A 15,080-nucleotide genomic window follows, 5' to 3' on the forward strand; every position below is an offset into this window, starting at 1 on the left:
AGGTATTTCTAACTCAAATATGTAGGTATGCCTTATGAAAATAATACATTGGTCACATTACCTGATAGTTTCATCAGATTATGTTTCTGAGTGTGTTTTGAAATAAAACTGTGCATCCTTTGCCTCAGGTCATGAAGTGGTTTGTTGCCACATATTATTTGTGGATAACGGTCGGTTTCCCTAGGATGAAGAAGAAAAGGTCCCAATCTTGTCTATAAATATGGGCCTTTCCATCAATTTGATGCTAAGTAGATCTAGAGTTATGCTAGAAATGAAACATTACACAATATGTTTGCTTTCTATTACAAATGCATATTTAATATCAGAGTATTTTAGTCCAAATTGGAGAGAGTATAAAAGTAAATCTAAATGGATTTGAAAGACAGAGTATTTATTTTTTCAAAGCTTTGTCATTCCTGACTTCCTCTGGTGATTGTTTGCTTATCGTGCCTTTGTACAGGAGATCTAAGTATTTCATTTTCTCTTGTGTCTCCATATGGTACCATTTCCCAGATAGTCCTTCTTTGGTCACAAGATGACAGTGAGAATGGATTGTCAAACTGGACCACTATGACACTTTACTCCGGGGGAGAAAATCCTGTGGGTGTTTAGAAGCTTTAGTGAACATTATATTTGATTAACTTATCCTTCTACTGACAAATAATTAGGTCAGCAATTAATTTCAAAATGCAAATGTGCTACAGGCCTTCATGTTTTAAGAAATTCCCTTTGTCTTTAGTTTTTACTTATGTTAAAGTCTTAATGGATTTAGCTGGGTGAAGGAACAAAATTATGTTTTCTAATGCTTTATTTACTAGGCTGAGTTGGACTTTTTTAGCAAATATTGACGGCAAATGTTTGTTCAGAAATGATCGTGTGTGATGGAATTTAATGGAATAAGAAAACAGAAGAGTAATGATGAACCACTCATTTAAAAATATATATATTTTCACACTTCTGCTGCAAAATGTTTATCGATCTTCATGGATTCGGAACAGAAAGACAAACCAGAGGGTCAGGAGCAGACTGTGGTAGAAAAGTCATTAGTACGTGCTTAAGTAGTTTAAAAAAAATTGGGTATATCAGAAAGAAAAACATGCTTAATATTGCTACAAGTGTGGTTCAAAGAAACCTATCTACCAGCCTATCTCAGGGACTTTAATATTAAACAAACACAGATTAAAGGCTCAGTCCTTCCCAGGAGAAGCTCATGGGAGTTTTCTGTTGACTTTAAGGGAGTGAGGCCTTTAAGTCTTAAGTTTTCTGTGATTAAAATCACACAATTTTTTAGAAAATATTCCAAATATGCAGTTGTAAACAAACCCAAGTACCTAACCTGATATAAAATCTAAATGAATCTATGTAGGTAATGAACTTATATTAAAATTTGCTAATGGTTTATTTGCTTGATTGATTTAAGTCAAGAAGGAGAGCATCCACTGTGGAATCAAGTGAGGTTTTTCCTTACAAAATTTTTACTCATTTTAAAATTAAATCTTAAACTGCCCATGAAAATCTGCTTTTTTTTTTTCTGCTTAATTGTGTAAGTAGTTTTGGACAAAATAATATTTAAAAAAGATGGAAAGCCCCGTATTTCATTTTTTATATTTGATTTTTCATTCAAATTATATATTTACATCACTCTTGCTTAAATTACGAATGCCAATAACTACATGAAAAAAGTTTCAGAAAAAAAAAATAAAACTAAACATTGCATTTTTAGGATATTTCCATTCTGGAAAGAAAAGCAAGAGAAAAAATTATATGGAGTCAAAATTATCTGTTCCGCTTATGCAAACAAAGCTTTTTTTCCAGTCTTTCCAGGAGGATTAACCCCAGAACCCTCTTTCCATCTTAAGCAGAGTCTGAAGAACTTTTAAAGTTTCACCAGGTGAGAGAATGGCACAAGGCAGAAGTTTCATTCTGAATGAGAGAGAATCTCTTTCTCTCCAGAGCTGTGGTAAAGAAAATTGGAAATGTAACTGGATAAAAGAGAGCAAAGCTGTTGGGAGCTCTGCAGACAGAAGTTTCCTTGTAAGACATAGACAATGTTCAAACTGCTCAGCTGGGCACTGTCATGGGCCCAGTTAAAGCACCACATTTTAAGAAAGATGCAGCTTACAGAGACTGTCCAAAGGTTTGGAGTAGCACTAATCAGAAGTCTGGAAAATGTGACCTGCAAGAAAATCTGGACTGGGATGATTTCATCTCAAGAAGAAATGAATGAGAGTGGATATAAACAAAGACTTCAAATCTGAAGAAAAACATTCTGCAGAGTCAAGGACGAGTTTGTGTTTGAGGTCTATAAAGAAGCAACAGAAGGTAGCAAACCTATATTGAAAGGTCAGACACTCCTAAAATCTTTTTAATTGTGAAGACATTGAAGCTGTGGCAGGGATTGTCTCTAGAGAGTTTGGAGCCCCTCTCACTAAAGATCTTTGAAAATGAGTTAAACAAACTACTGTCCAAAGTAACATAAATATAGATTCTGGCTGAAAACAATTCTTTATCAGTTATTACCCTAGTTATTACTCTGATATTTTTAATTGACTTGAAGAAGATGATGCAACTCCTACTTGTGTGGAAGTATAAAATAAACTTTTGAATGAATCTACAGCAAGAAACATATTATGAATGCCCACCACAGCTGCCATTATGAATGGGAGCAATTGGAAATGTGGTTTGTCTACAGGACAGCTCAACAACAGTGAGACAGAATGGTCTGTATGTTCAAAGGTTATCTCATTAAAATTGGAGGGGTTGGAGGGGAGAGATTAATAAACAATTTCAGTGATTAGTAGGCAGGCATTAAATATTATAAAAGAAAGGAAGTCAATATGCCAGAACTTCTTCCTGGAAGTTGAGATTTATTCATCAGCTTTTAGGATTAGAGTCACAACAACTGTGACCAACCAGAGAGGTACAAGGCAAAGCAATCTCAGACTCTGTCCCAGCATTAGTGTAATGGCAATTACAGAAAGATACACACAGTGCAATTGGATTAATGCAACCTTAAGTGGGAATGATTACTTTTTTCCAGATAGTATCTGTTAGTTATATGAAATATATATATTAATAAATCAATTCACTTTTAAATTAAATAATAATAATAACAAATTTCATAGGTCATATTGTTTAAAATAAATCTTTCAAATCTAAATGACCTCTGGAAGAGTTTACATAAGTGTTAAAGTACATAGTAAGTTACAAAAGATTTTAAAATATTGTCGCATGCTAAAATTAAGATATTTAAAGATGTTATCTTTTGTATCTATTTACACTGATGTGAGAATACTAAATAATCTAGCTGTTTTACAAAAGCCTTCTGCTAGCTTCACTCCTCTTGACTACTTGTATACTATAATTCTCTTTGTCTAAAACAGGGAACAACACATCCTGCATCACCATATCCTGTATTTTTCCCTTTTTCTCTTTCTGTCATTCTTGGGAACCAAGAGATTTTCCTTATCCTGCAAAATGGTGATGATGTATTTCCTTGTGGGGATCAGAAGGGTATTTTCTTTAGGAGTGCCAAGCAATGGCATAGGCCTGGTAAGTGTTTGTTCTTCCCGTCATCTGTTTTGAAGGGCATGATCTGTGTGGAGTTTGAATATGGGCTTTGAAGACCAGTTATGCCTAGAATATACAGGTGTCTAAATAATTATTCTACTGAAACTCTCCTGGCAATCTGGGCCTTTTCTTTGAACAAGAAACCAAAATAAAAATGCCTTGCTCGTTTTTTCAGAAATATAAGATGACAAACCTTAGCCTTTTCTTATGGCATAAACCATATTTAGGATATGACTGCAAATGGTTCTTTCCAACTTCAGGTAACCTTGTTATGCTAAAGAAGGAAGGAAGGAAGGAAGGAAGGAAGGAAGGAAGGAAGGAAGGAAGGAAGGAAGGAAGGAAGGAAGGAAGGAAGGAAGGAAGGAAGGAAGGAAGGAAGGAAGGAAGGAAGGAAGGAAGGAAGGAAGGAAAAAGGAAGGAAAAAAGCATGAAAGCGAGAAAGCAAGAAAGCAAGAAAGTGAGAAAGCAAGAAAGTGAGAAAGCAAGAAATAAAGAAAGAAAGATAAAGAAAGAAAAAGAAAGAAAGATCCTTTGCTCCCCAGCTGCAGGCATCATGGAAAAGTGCCTCAGGCCCCACACGTGTGACTTCACAGCAAAACCTAGAGCCAGCCCTGAGGGGTCTAGCACAGAAAGCAAAGTAATGTGACTGTGATTACGACATGTGGAAATTAGAAGCCCTCTTGTTTTAAGAAGGTAGGTTATCTACTGAGCCTGTTCTATGCTTCTTTCAACTATAATGTACTGAACAAAGGCTGTCTGTAGAAGATGCTTTATTTCTCCACCAAGTCTATGTCACTTAGAGCTTTTTATGCTAGACTGGTTTTAAAAACTTCAATTTAAACCAACATGAAAGGTCCTTAAACAGTAAATAGCATATTATATCAAAAACAAATAGATTAAAAAGTGAACATCCATAGCCAGTATATTTCTTTCCAGAAGAGTTTCGCTTTCCACAGTAACTAAAACTGTAAGACTGGCAGATCTGGGCCAGAGGTTTGTAATGGGCCTTTTGCTTTTTTTTCTTCCCTCTCCAGTGATAAATAATCAGTTTTAGAGAATTGATAAAAAGAGACAAGAATGAAAAGTGAGTGTGACACGTTTATGAGACGGATTTTTCATCTGTTTCTTAAATATAGCACCTTTATTTCAGATCATATTAAAAAAAGAGACAGGAGAGCCACCCAATTTATGTTGTGCTGCAGTAGTGAATACATATGAATATATGGAGCGTAGCCTGAGAGAGCAAGAAAATTCACCAAAAAAAAATTCCTGACAAGTTGAAAAAGTTATGTTATCATTCAAGAGTTGTTTATTTAAAAGAGAAAAATAAAAAACAGGCCACATGACTAGAGGCAGCAGAGGATAAAAACACATTGTTTCCAGACAAACCCCCACCAAAGACATATGACTGGGGATTCTGAAGTCAGAATATCTTCATATTTTAAATTTCCATGAGTACTTTCAAGAAAAGCTGGAGTTTCGCTATATGATTTGCTTCATGCTTCCCACTACGGATTGATAACAAGGAGTAGCATTAACAGTATTTTTCCCCCACCATTCCTCTCTCTGAAGCTAATGGAGTCAAGGATTTGTTACTTGATCTAATGGCAATAGCTTTCCAATAGACATGCACAGAATCATTGATTAGTTTGTCCTCTCCTTGTTTGCATTGGAACACTGTTCAATTTACACCAATTAAAGAATGCTTGGTTTGTGTATTGAAGAATAATTAAGGGATGGAATTCCCTATAGGCTACTAAAACTGACATCTGACTGGAATGGTGATTACAGCATGAAGGCAGCATTAGTATCTAAATAGTTTGACTGCTATATAAAATCATTACAGCATCTCACCATGAAAAAGAGCATTAGTTAATTTTGCCTATAACAAAATTAGTTGTATATATTTGCCTGGTCACTTTAAGCAAATTTTACAAGGCTAATCTTAAAGCAAGTGTTCCAGGTTTGGTGGAAGGAGCAGATAGAGCACTGTTTAAAGTAATCATCATGATAGATATTTACGTAATCTTCAACCAAAATATAAATACACAAAAAACGAAGAGCAGAGCTTTGTCAGGGACACTCAAATCAAATATAAATATAAAAACACATTGATTGCTAAAGCTGAAAATCCAAGTGTAACTGGCACATTAATTAAACAATCAAGGCTTCACAAACCACAAACACACAAGAAATCCTTTTTTGTCCAGCACTGTTGTTCTCCAACTTTTAACATCCCTTCCATCATTGTACAGAATGAGGTATCATGGGAAGCAAACAGGCACGGTGGAAGGACATATCTTTGCAAGTAGGTCTCCCCTGTGAAATAACCCAAAGAATTAAAAAAAAAAAAAATTAGAGTAGCCTAGCACATCCATACAATGCTTGCTTAGACAAGATCTCTTTTTGGGTTACAAGGTGGAGGTCTATTCCTGAAAATACATTTGAGGAAAGAGGGATTCCTATCCTCAATTTAGCTTTCTCTTGTGCATATTAAATTCTGTCTCCTATCCTTAGATTATAGTATCTACAGTAATGGTATGTCCAAAATATGACAGTAACATTACTGTAAGATGAACTTCTTAGGGCCATTCCTGGAGCATATTTACCTTTCCATAGCCTACTTAAACATAGCATGTTTGTTTTACTAAACTTAGATACTGCAGTACATTTATAAGGTCATCCGCCTGCTTCAAGACCTCACATTGCAGCTACTATCTTTCTTATGAGAATTTATGCAGTTCCTCTTGAAGGTTGTCAACACCCTCTTTAATTCATTAAAGGCTTCTCTGTGAAGGAACATAAGACTTTTCCATTTAAGCCTCTAAAGGGAATGAGATTATTAGCTTGTCTACATTGTGCTATCCACAACTGTGTTAAAGATGCCCAAGCTCCCAAACCCATATTCCAAATGAGGTGATACATCTGCACAACACAATATACCCTTATTTGTGTGGTCCAGCATCCTGGTCAATCTGCAACACTTCTTTGCAGATCAAATTAGCCTGGGCACCATTCTGTTCTCCTGACTGTGCCTGGTTCTACAGGTAGCTTAGTTCTTCACTGTATCATATTCCAATGTTTGGACCTGCCTTAAAACAAGGCTTGGGACAGTACACTTCATTGGAGAGTACAGCCACTGAGTTTCCCTGCATTTTGTTTCAATATTTAAAAAGCCTTTTGGCTTTTGTTTTGATTTTGCATGAGCAGTTCTCTCTTCTCTACTAGACCTTCTGTTGGGATCTCACACTATAATCTCCCTGAGTAGACCCTGGACTTTCAGGAGTTAGACTAATACTTCCTTTCAATGAATAATCTTCTCTTGCAGCAAGGCAGATATAAGTGTGTATTCTTCCCTCCACCCACAAGAAGAATGTCCATTAATTTCAATAGAAACTCTCCATGCAGAAAAGGGAGAACTGTGCCCTGGGGAACATTCATGGAAGATTAATGGTGAGGAGAGAAAAGTGATACAGTACGAGCAGAACAAAATCCGAACCCACCACACAAATAAAACCGGACAAGGGTTCATTTTTTAAGTCAGTCAAAACGGCAGGAAGGCTTTGAAAAAATCAGAGCTGTTTCAGTGCACGTTTGCATACATTGGCTTTCAGAAGACATGAATAGAAACCTAACAGTAACTCTTTTTTCATACCTCCTTTCACAGGTCTCACTGGCAAAGAAGGATTTAGCACTTAATTCCTGTACTTTTATGTGGCAAATTAGGAATTTGCACCTTAAAAGGAAATTGCTTTTCAAACTCCCATAAATTCTGGATTTTATTTTTTTAAATGGTGGAAAACATTCCCTACCTACATCCCAACACATAATAAATAGCACTCTCCATTAAGTCTCCTCAGAAAGGTGTAGGAAGGTAGACCTGTTTAAGGAGAGGTGTTTATCATTCCTTCTGAGGAGAGGCTAAGGGTCTACAGCATGTCCTTAACTATTTCATCTCCTTGGCCCTTTTCAGTTTAGACTCACACTTTGCTCTATTAGTCAAAACCCAGTGTCGGTTGAGGAAAATATTTACCTTAAGGTGTGGTTATTTGATGAAGTAGGACTGACTGACATTGAATAGCCCAGACCAAAACTAGAATATGAACCAAGCTTGAATGTGTTTTATTTTTCAGCTTAACATCAGCTAAAAGTAAAATCCTTGCATTATCTTCACCACCATTTTGGACAATAGCTGGTTGGTATGTGACTTCATGAGACAGCAAAAAGATGGTGAAGTGGACTGAGACTGTGTGAGAGCATGCAGTAGACCACAGTCAATATCTCTCTAGGAGGAAGCACTGAAGGTATGGCTGGTTCTGCTGACAGTAACACAAGATTCCTTTTCAAAGGTGAGGTGGTACCCACTGGAATGGGACAAAGGACACAATTAGAGCACCATAAAATGTTTTTCTTCACAAAGACAATGAAAGACTGAGAGAAAGGAAAACACAGTAAAATACGGTGAAGAAATATATTCTCACAATGTTGCACTACCCTGGCAACCATGGCTGTCAGCAAAACACCCCCTCTTTAGACTGTCAATACCAAAGTGAAGATAAACTTACCAAAAAGTTAGTACACATCCTGACTTGATTTATTTTTGAGTCTTTTTTGGCCCGGTTTCTTCCTCTCTGCACTTAAGTACATCAAGGCCAGAGGCAGGTGTCTGGATGGCACTGTTTTTTCCCCTTTAATCTATGAGGCACCATTAAAAAAAAAAAAGCAATAAAAGCAATCAATGATATCATAGAGCATGCTCTGGATTTGTCTAAGCCCAAGTAACTCAAATACTAACATGTGAATTTAGTAAAGTTAGAGTGTGCAGAGTGGAGATAAATTACAGCACCAATTGAAGTTGAATGGGATATAGAAATACAACCAACAGAAGACAGTCTGGAAACAATTATTCAGAAAGCTGCTGACCCTCTACTTCTTTTAAGAGTTAAACATTTGGACTGGTTAACTGGCAGCCGCAATAACAAGCATATGCTCTAATCTTTGATCCATAGCTGAATTTGCAACTATTTGTATGAGAAGCAGATCACATAGATTTGCATATTTTTTAAGGATCTGCAGGGAGAAAAAGAACAAAAACTGCTCTTCCAAGATTCCACCTTGAGATCACACACAGTGTCACAGGTTCCCCCAAGTACACTAATGTTCAGAGCCAGTTGCAAGACTCATATTTTATAAATGGCCCTGAACTGTGACATTCACATCTGAAGTTCAATCAAAATTCCTCCTAGAACAGAGAACTGAAATCCAAAAGTTTGCTTCGTAACTCTTTACAGAGTTATGCACGTCTGCCATTAAGACCTCATTTCTTCATCCAAATTCGTGTCAGAACATTCCTAAAACCTGTAGGAGGCTAGAGTTAATAGATAAATAAGATTTTTGTGTGTGTGTGTGTGACTAAAGGAGAAACTGTTGTCCACACTCAAATGCATGAGTAAATAACAGATTTCTGTCAAGGTCTTGACATCATCATAGTTTTGGCAAAATTTTCTTCTGTTGATGAAAATTCCACAGACACAAGAAAAACATGAATCACTCCATTGGAAGGATGATTGTTAACCAAACCTAATTTCGTATATGTTTAAGGTTCATTTCTTGCACATCTCTGTTTTCAACACTCTCTTTACCAACTGAAATATATTTACTTATCACCCATTTTGCTTCAACAGAATGCATCAACAGTAGAGCTTATGTCACGGGAGACTTCCTCCACTTCGTAGTATTCCCCCAGAAAGTAGCTACTACTGACAGAAGTGAGTAGCACATTGATTACCGTGAAGTGAAGAGGTATTCACCTCTGCAGATGTTATCAGTTGTGGGATGTTTCTACATAGTTTTTACTCCTTTTGACAGAACCCCTATCACTTTACAATATGCCATCTGTATTGATTCACCTGAAAAACACTGTTTGATAGCCACAAAGAAGATGGTGATAGTTGTTATTTGTTTATGAATAGTTCTTATAAATCCCAAACAAAAATACGGGTCACTACATGGGACTATAAGATATGTGCAGAGAAAGCAGTGCAAAGAAGGCACAAAGAAGGCACACAAGATATTCTGTCTAGCTTCCTTAGAGACAGAGAATGGTACAAGTTTGGTTAACACATAAGGCAGTGCTTCCATTTGTCTTGTCCTGTAGGCAGGCAAGGCTTTGCAAAGTCCCAACAAAAATCTCATGAAGTAGGTGGTGCACGTAGTAAGTAGCAAGTATAGGTAGAAAGCGAGGTGTTACAATGGCATTCAGAAAGCTTCTTTTGAGAATGATCAGACCGTCAACAGGTGAAACAGAACCCAAAACAGAAAGAATAACCTCAGTCTCTTAAAGAAGGAGGAAGGTAGCAGAGAAAGAGAATAGTGTACAGATTTTAATGAGAAAAATTATCAGCCTGAGTCCTGACAGTGTGCACATTGCACGGGTTAAGCAGTCATCAAAAGTAACACAAAACCCAATGCTAAGCCCTACTGCTTTTCACACCATGCCAATAGCATTAACGATAAGTCATCCTCTTCTGTCACCAGCAGGCCCATGTAAGTGGCTTTTTAAACTCTGGAAACATGGTAAAAAACAAAGGGCCTTGCTTTATTATTAGGAAATTTGTCTTTCTTTTACTAACATGAAGAGATACTTTTCCATCTGTTTTTTGTGCACCTTTGGATGTCCCTTCCCAAAGGCCTCTGAAAGATTTCTGACATTACAGAAACTTACTGTTTAGGGAGTTGTGTAACGCACTTATTTTGTGTGAAGGCAGGGTACAAGAATGGAGAAATAGGAATGGCCTTAAGTACTGTATAATAAGATTTCAATTACTTCACTTAGTTATTCCTAAGCACATTTTATAAATGCCATATCCAAACATTATATTTGTTCTGGTCATTGAAATGATGCTTTCAAACTGATCTGAAAATCTACTGTGTTATGTCAATGTAATATCATAACTGTACAAAATTGGTAATATCAGATGAAACATCTTAAAAAGATGCATCTCATCAGTTCATTCTCTGCATCCTAACTTCTGTAAGGAGTACAAGGCCATTTGCTGAGATTTTGCTCATGCACTGTTAAGTGGGATACTGGTATATCAGACAAAGATATGCAGACAGTATTGAAAGATAAAATGAAAACATCTTCACTGATGAAAATGAGATCAAGAAAGTAACATTTCTCTTTACATCATATAAAGTAGAAAATCTGAAAATCATTTCAATGAAAAGAGATTAAGACTGGGATGTTTAGGGGGCATCATTATTATTGCAGACTACTGCATAAGAATATATATATATATATATATATATCAAACCAGTATCACACTAAATTGATTTAAATTAAAGATGGTAATGAACCAAGACATTGACAGTGGTATAATGTCACCTTGGTGATTTGGTCTAAGGCAATCACCTGCACTCCTTCTGTAGCTGAGAGAGAGAGAAAGAGAGAAAGAAAGAGAGACTCTACCAGTAATGGAGAACTATTTTTATTATAGCAATCTGAGCTACCACCCTAAAGTGGCCACATGAGCTAGTTGAACTGAGTAAGATCTGGAAGTGACGTGTAGAGGACAGAGAAAGAAAAAAGTCCCCTGAAACTAGATAGCTAATTCTAAGACAACTAAAGAAAGTTGTAGTGAATCCTGCACTGTATGTAAATTCCCATACTTTAGGAAATTAAGGACACAAATAAATTTCTAAGCCTTTTTTTTCATTCATTTCAACAGATGTACTAGGGATAAACATGCCTGTTGATATCTTGATATGGATTTCTTGGACTGGACTTTGACATCTCTAGAACTGTGGATTCTGAGACATATTTAACATCAACATAAAAAGGTTAGGAAGTTCAGTGTCTTTTATCTACTCCCAAAAGCCAATGAAGAAACAGAGCTGTCTTGTGTCAGATTTTCCTTCTCCTTCACTTGAGATAAGAAAGTGAGTGAAACAAGAATAATCCCCACCAGTTTGAAAGTGGGGACAACCCCAGTCATAGCAGAAATACTTTTCTGATTTGACAGATGAAGCCAAGGAATTGTTTTTAGGCAGTTTCCATACCAGTGCCTTAGGCTATTATAGTTGACGTCTATACATCCCATACCAAAGGGCAACATAATTTTTCATGTATTTCAAATAAGGTAGATATATCTTTACTGTTTGTAATACAAATTAAAAAAGTAATCAGGAGTCTAATTCTGTAAACAGACCAAGTAATGTTCATCAAAGTTCAGTGAAATAAGTTTTATGTCGCAAAGCTCAGTAGTGTTTGCAAACCCATGTTTTCTGGCTGACATTATAAAACTGACCTTCTTTTGAAATGTCTGGACTTAAGGCCAGCCTACAATGACCAGAGAATAAATGAGGACTTGGAGAATATTTGCCCCATTTCTAATGTTCTAGTTCTGTCCTTCATAATCATTAAAGATTGGATAGGCCGTAAGGCAGCTTCTGTCTTTCTTAAAACAGAAAAGGAGTGGGAAGAAACAGAAATAAATATACACAAGAGAAAGAGGGAAAATGAGAAAGAGAAAAGATTGCCACAGCACTCTGACTTTGCTTCACCAAAGGTAAAAGACCAAATGGTCCTTTGCTTTGCTGATGGTCAGCCCATGGGCTAGGATCCTGTCTTGCTCTTCCCGTTCTGTGGTGCTGAAAACCCAGCCTGTCCCTCTGCTGCTGCATGCCGGGGGGCCACTTGCCATGTCGCTGGAGAAGAGAGCTCCTACAGGGAGCTGCTCCTCTTCACAGCATCTTCCCAGGGGGACCACTGGTTTGCACCAGCGAGCATTTAACCCACCTGTGACAGATGCGGTGCAGAGCAGTGATACTGGGTTTAATAAGGCAGCTGAATAAGGTTTGATGAGAGTGGCTGCAGCAATGTGCAGAAACATCCTTCAGGGGAGCAGCTAGAGAATACCAGCTGAGAGCTAGGCCTCACCTGTAGGTGAATATAAATCTTACGCTGGGTTATGCACCGAAATGCCCCAGAGATCCCCACAAATCCGTGTAAAGTGGGTCAGGAGACAAGTGCAACAAGCTAACAGAGGAGTTAAATGAATCTCTTGCATCATGTCTGCTGCTGAGAGTCGCACAGAAATTCCTGTGCCAAAGGCACTTTGCAAAGAAAATCAGAGTGCGGCCTTTATACAGATTGAAGTCTCTGAGGAGGAAGTTGTAGAGTAACTTGAGAAACTCAAGTGCAGTAAATCACCACAACCGGATGGTGTTCATCTGGGAGTTCTGAGGGGAAATAAAGTGAGAAAAAGCCAAGATACTGACAAGGGGAAGCCTTCTTCCCTTGAAAAATGTAGCAGCACAAGAAAGCTGGGAAGGCCTATTATGTTGCCTGTCTTCAAAAGGAGACGAGGAAAATCCTGGGAATTGCAGAGCTTTGAAGTTTACCACAGTTTTAGGGAGCCCAAGAAACCAGTTCCGAACAGTAGCTAAAGAGACAGTTTGTTGGACAGGAACACCCCATGAGGGTGTTCCTCAGTCTTTCAAATGACTGGTACCAGAGGCTGGTACCAGGGGACAAGTACCTCTCCGTATGACCAGAATATTTTGAGGAACCATTGGAAAGGCCTTCAGAGGGATGGTGGGAAAACAGGGACTTGTCAGAGGAGGGTGACTATGTGCAAGTGATCCAAATATTCAAAAGGTTTTGCAGAGGTCACTAATAAGCAATTGTTATAGAGGATAGTAGAAATAAATATGGGAAAAAGATCTTGAAGATGAGGTGTTCCTGGAATTAATTACAAATCAATCCAGAGGAAGTAAATATATGAATATTCCTCTTTCTGGTAAGGGGAAACTTGAGCACCGAGAAGTGGGTTATTCGGACTAGTTTTATTATGAATAAACAAGTCTAGATCCCAAATCCTAATGTATTTAAATTAGCATATCTAGAGTCTACTCCAGATCTGAATCCAAGTCGCACATGTGGTTCCTATCATAAAAAAGGACAAATCAGTTCCTGGATTCAAACTTGTAAAGCTCTGAGGTTTGAATACTCCGTATCCAAGGACTGTAGCTCCAGCCCACTTGATAGATACATATGAAATAAAGGGTGTGGGTATCTGTGTGGATAGCATGCAGAGGAAGAAATCTGATGTAAACTCAAAACAATTTTAAAAGTGATTCATGGCAGATAGTGCTCTGATACTGAGATTGCATAAATGAGTATTTGCTCTTGACATTAACCTGCTGCAGCTAGTTGAAAGGGAAGAAGACCACAAGCAATAGGACAGCGTGAATTTTGTTAGGTTTGGTGAGCCTGCTTACCATTAAACATTTTAAATTATTTGGATTTACATGACCATGTACTCTTTCAGTTTCTCTCCTGTTTTTTTGTTTGTTGTTGTTTGTTGCTTGTTTTGTTTTGTTTTTCAGTTCCTGCAGGCCCAGTGCACTGGAGGCAAAACTACTTCAGTTTTAATTCATTCTGTCTCTTTTGAATTCATTAGATTTCAAAGGAAGTCAGAGGTAGGAATTAAACAAAATATAGAAACTGGGACATTTCTGACTGGCTTGTACGCTCTCAGTGTCTAAAAAGAAAGCTTTCTTTTAAAGCAAACTGTAGGAGGGCTTGTAAAAATAGATATTTACATTTACATACTGGGACAGATCCTCAACTGCCACAAAACAGTATTATTCCATCATCTTGAACAGAGCTAAACCTAACCACTACAGCCGAGATCCTGATTCTCACGCATGTACATGCGTTTGAAATATGTTTAGGATTCTGTATTTTTCTGAATGTACGTAAGCTGCTGCTTCTTCCAGGTGCTTTTGCTTGTACGCTAAGTTGTGAGAACTAAAGCTGTTCTGTATTTACCTTAGGGTGATATGTTCAGGGAGGCAAGGTGTGGAGGACGGTTGAAGTGCAAGAATTAAAACACATGCAGAAAGGGTCTGGAATGAACAGAGACTCCTGGAGAAGCGGGTGGGGGAGAGAAACAGGAAAGGAAATGATGCCCAACTAAGCCATGCTGGGGTCTAAGGGCATCACTTCTTGACAGCAACCGAGCACCAAACAATATCTGCATTCACAGCTACACGGAGCTAAGCTGTGGCTGAGCAGCAACCATGACTCTTGGAAAACACCTCAAGTGTTTCCTGCTAGATAGCAAAAATAGCAGGAGACCTGCTATTGATAGCAAGGTGGAGAAAAAGCAGTTCTGCACTCAGCTGTGCTGTCGCCAGAGTCATGTAACAGGACACAGAGTACGTGTCACATCAGATAGTGCTAATAGGTGCCAACAGTCACCTTGACTCCCTCCCCCTCAGTCTGTCCCTGCGTGAGAGTCGAGTGGAACAACAGTGTATTGCTGCGTGCTTCTGCCCACACAGTGGGACCCTGGTACTGATTCAGACAATACTGGACTCTAGACACATAATGTACACTGAATATCCATAATAAATAATAATTACCACAGTAGGGGGCAGCAGCCAGCTGTGGAGGAAAAGAAGGGCCAGCTGCTGGAAGAGAAGTAGGCACTGGCTGAGCA

General features: G+C 37.9%; 1 long non-coding RNA gene across 5 annotated transcripts in view; it reads right to left on the bottom strand.

Moving 5' to 3' along the window:
• Positions 1 to 4,198: 4,198 nt before the first annotated feature.
• LOC106041677 (uncharacterized) overlaps positions 4,199 to 15,080 on the bottom strand; it is a 52,270-nt gene continuing 41,388 nt past the window's right edge. For 4 of the 5 annotated variants that reach the window (XR_001210616.3, XR_010826872.1, XR_010826873.1 and 1 more), the window contains 3 exons: positions 8,136 to 8,265; positions 7,604 to 7,934; positions 4,202 to 5,889 (listed from right to left, as the gene is read on the bottom strand). This is a non-coding gene — a long non-coding RNA (uncharacterized lncRNA). Of the gene's footprint in view, positions 5,890 to 7,603; positions 7,935 to 8,135; positions 8,266 to 15,080 lie in introns of all 5 variants that reach the window. The other variant, XR_010826875.1, reaches the window with a different exon arrangement.

The sequence above is a fragment of the Anser cygnoides genome, chromosome 1 (genome assembly GCF_040182565.1).
Source record: "Anser cygnoides isolate HZ-2024a breed goose chromosome 1, Taihu_goose_T2T_genome, whole genome shotgun sequence".
Lineage (NCBI taxonomy): Eukaryota > Metazoa > Chordata > Aves > Anseriformes > Anatidae > Anser > Anser cygnoides.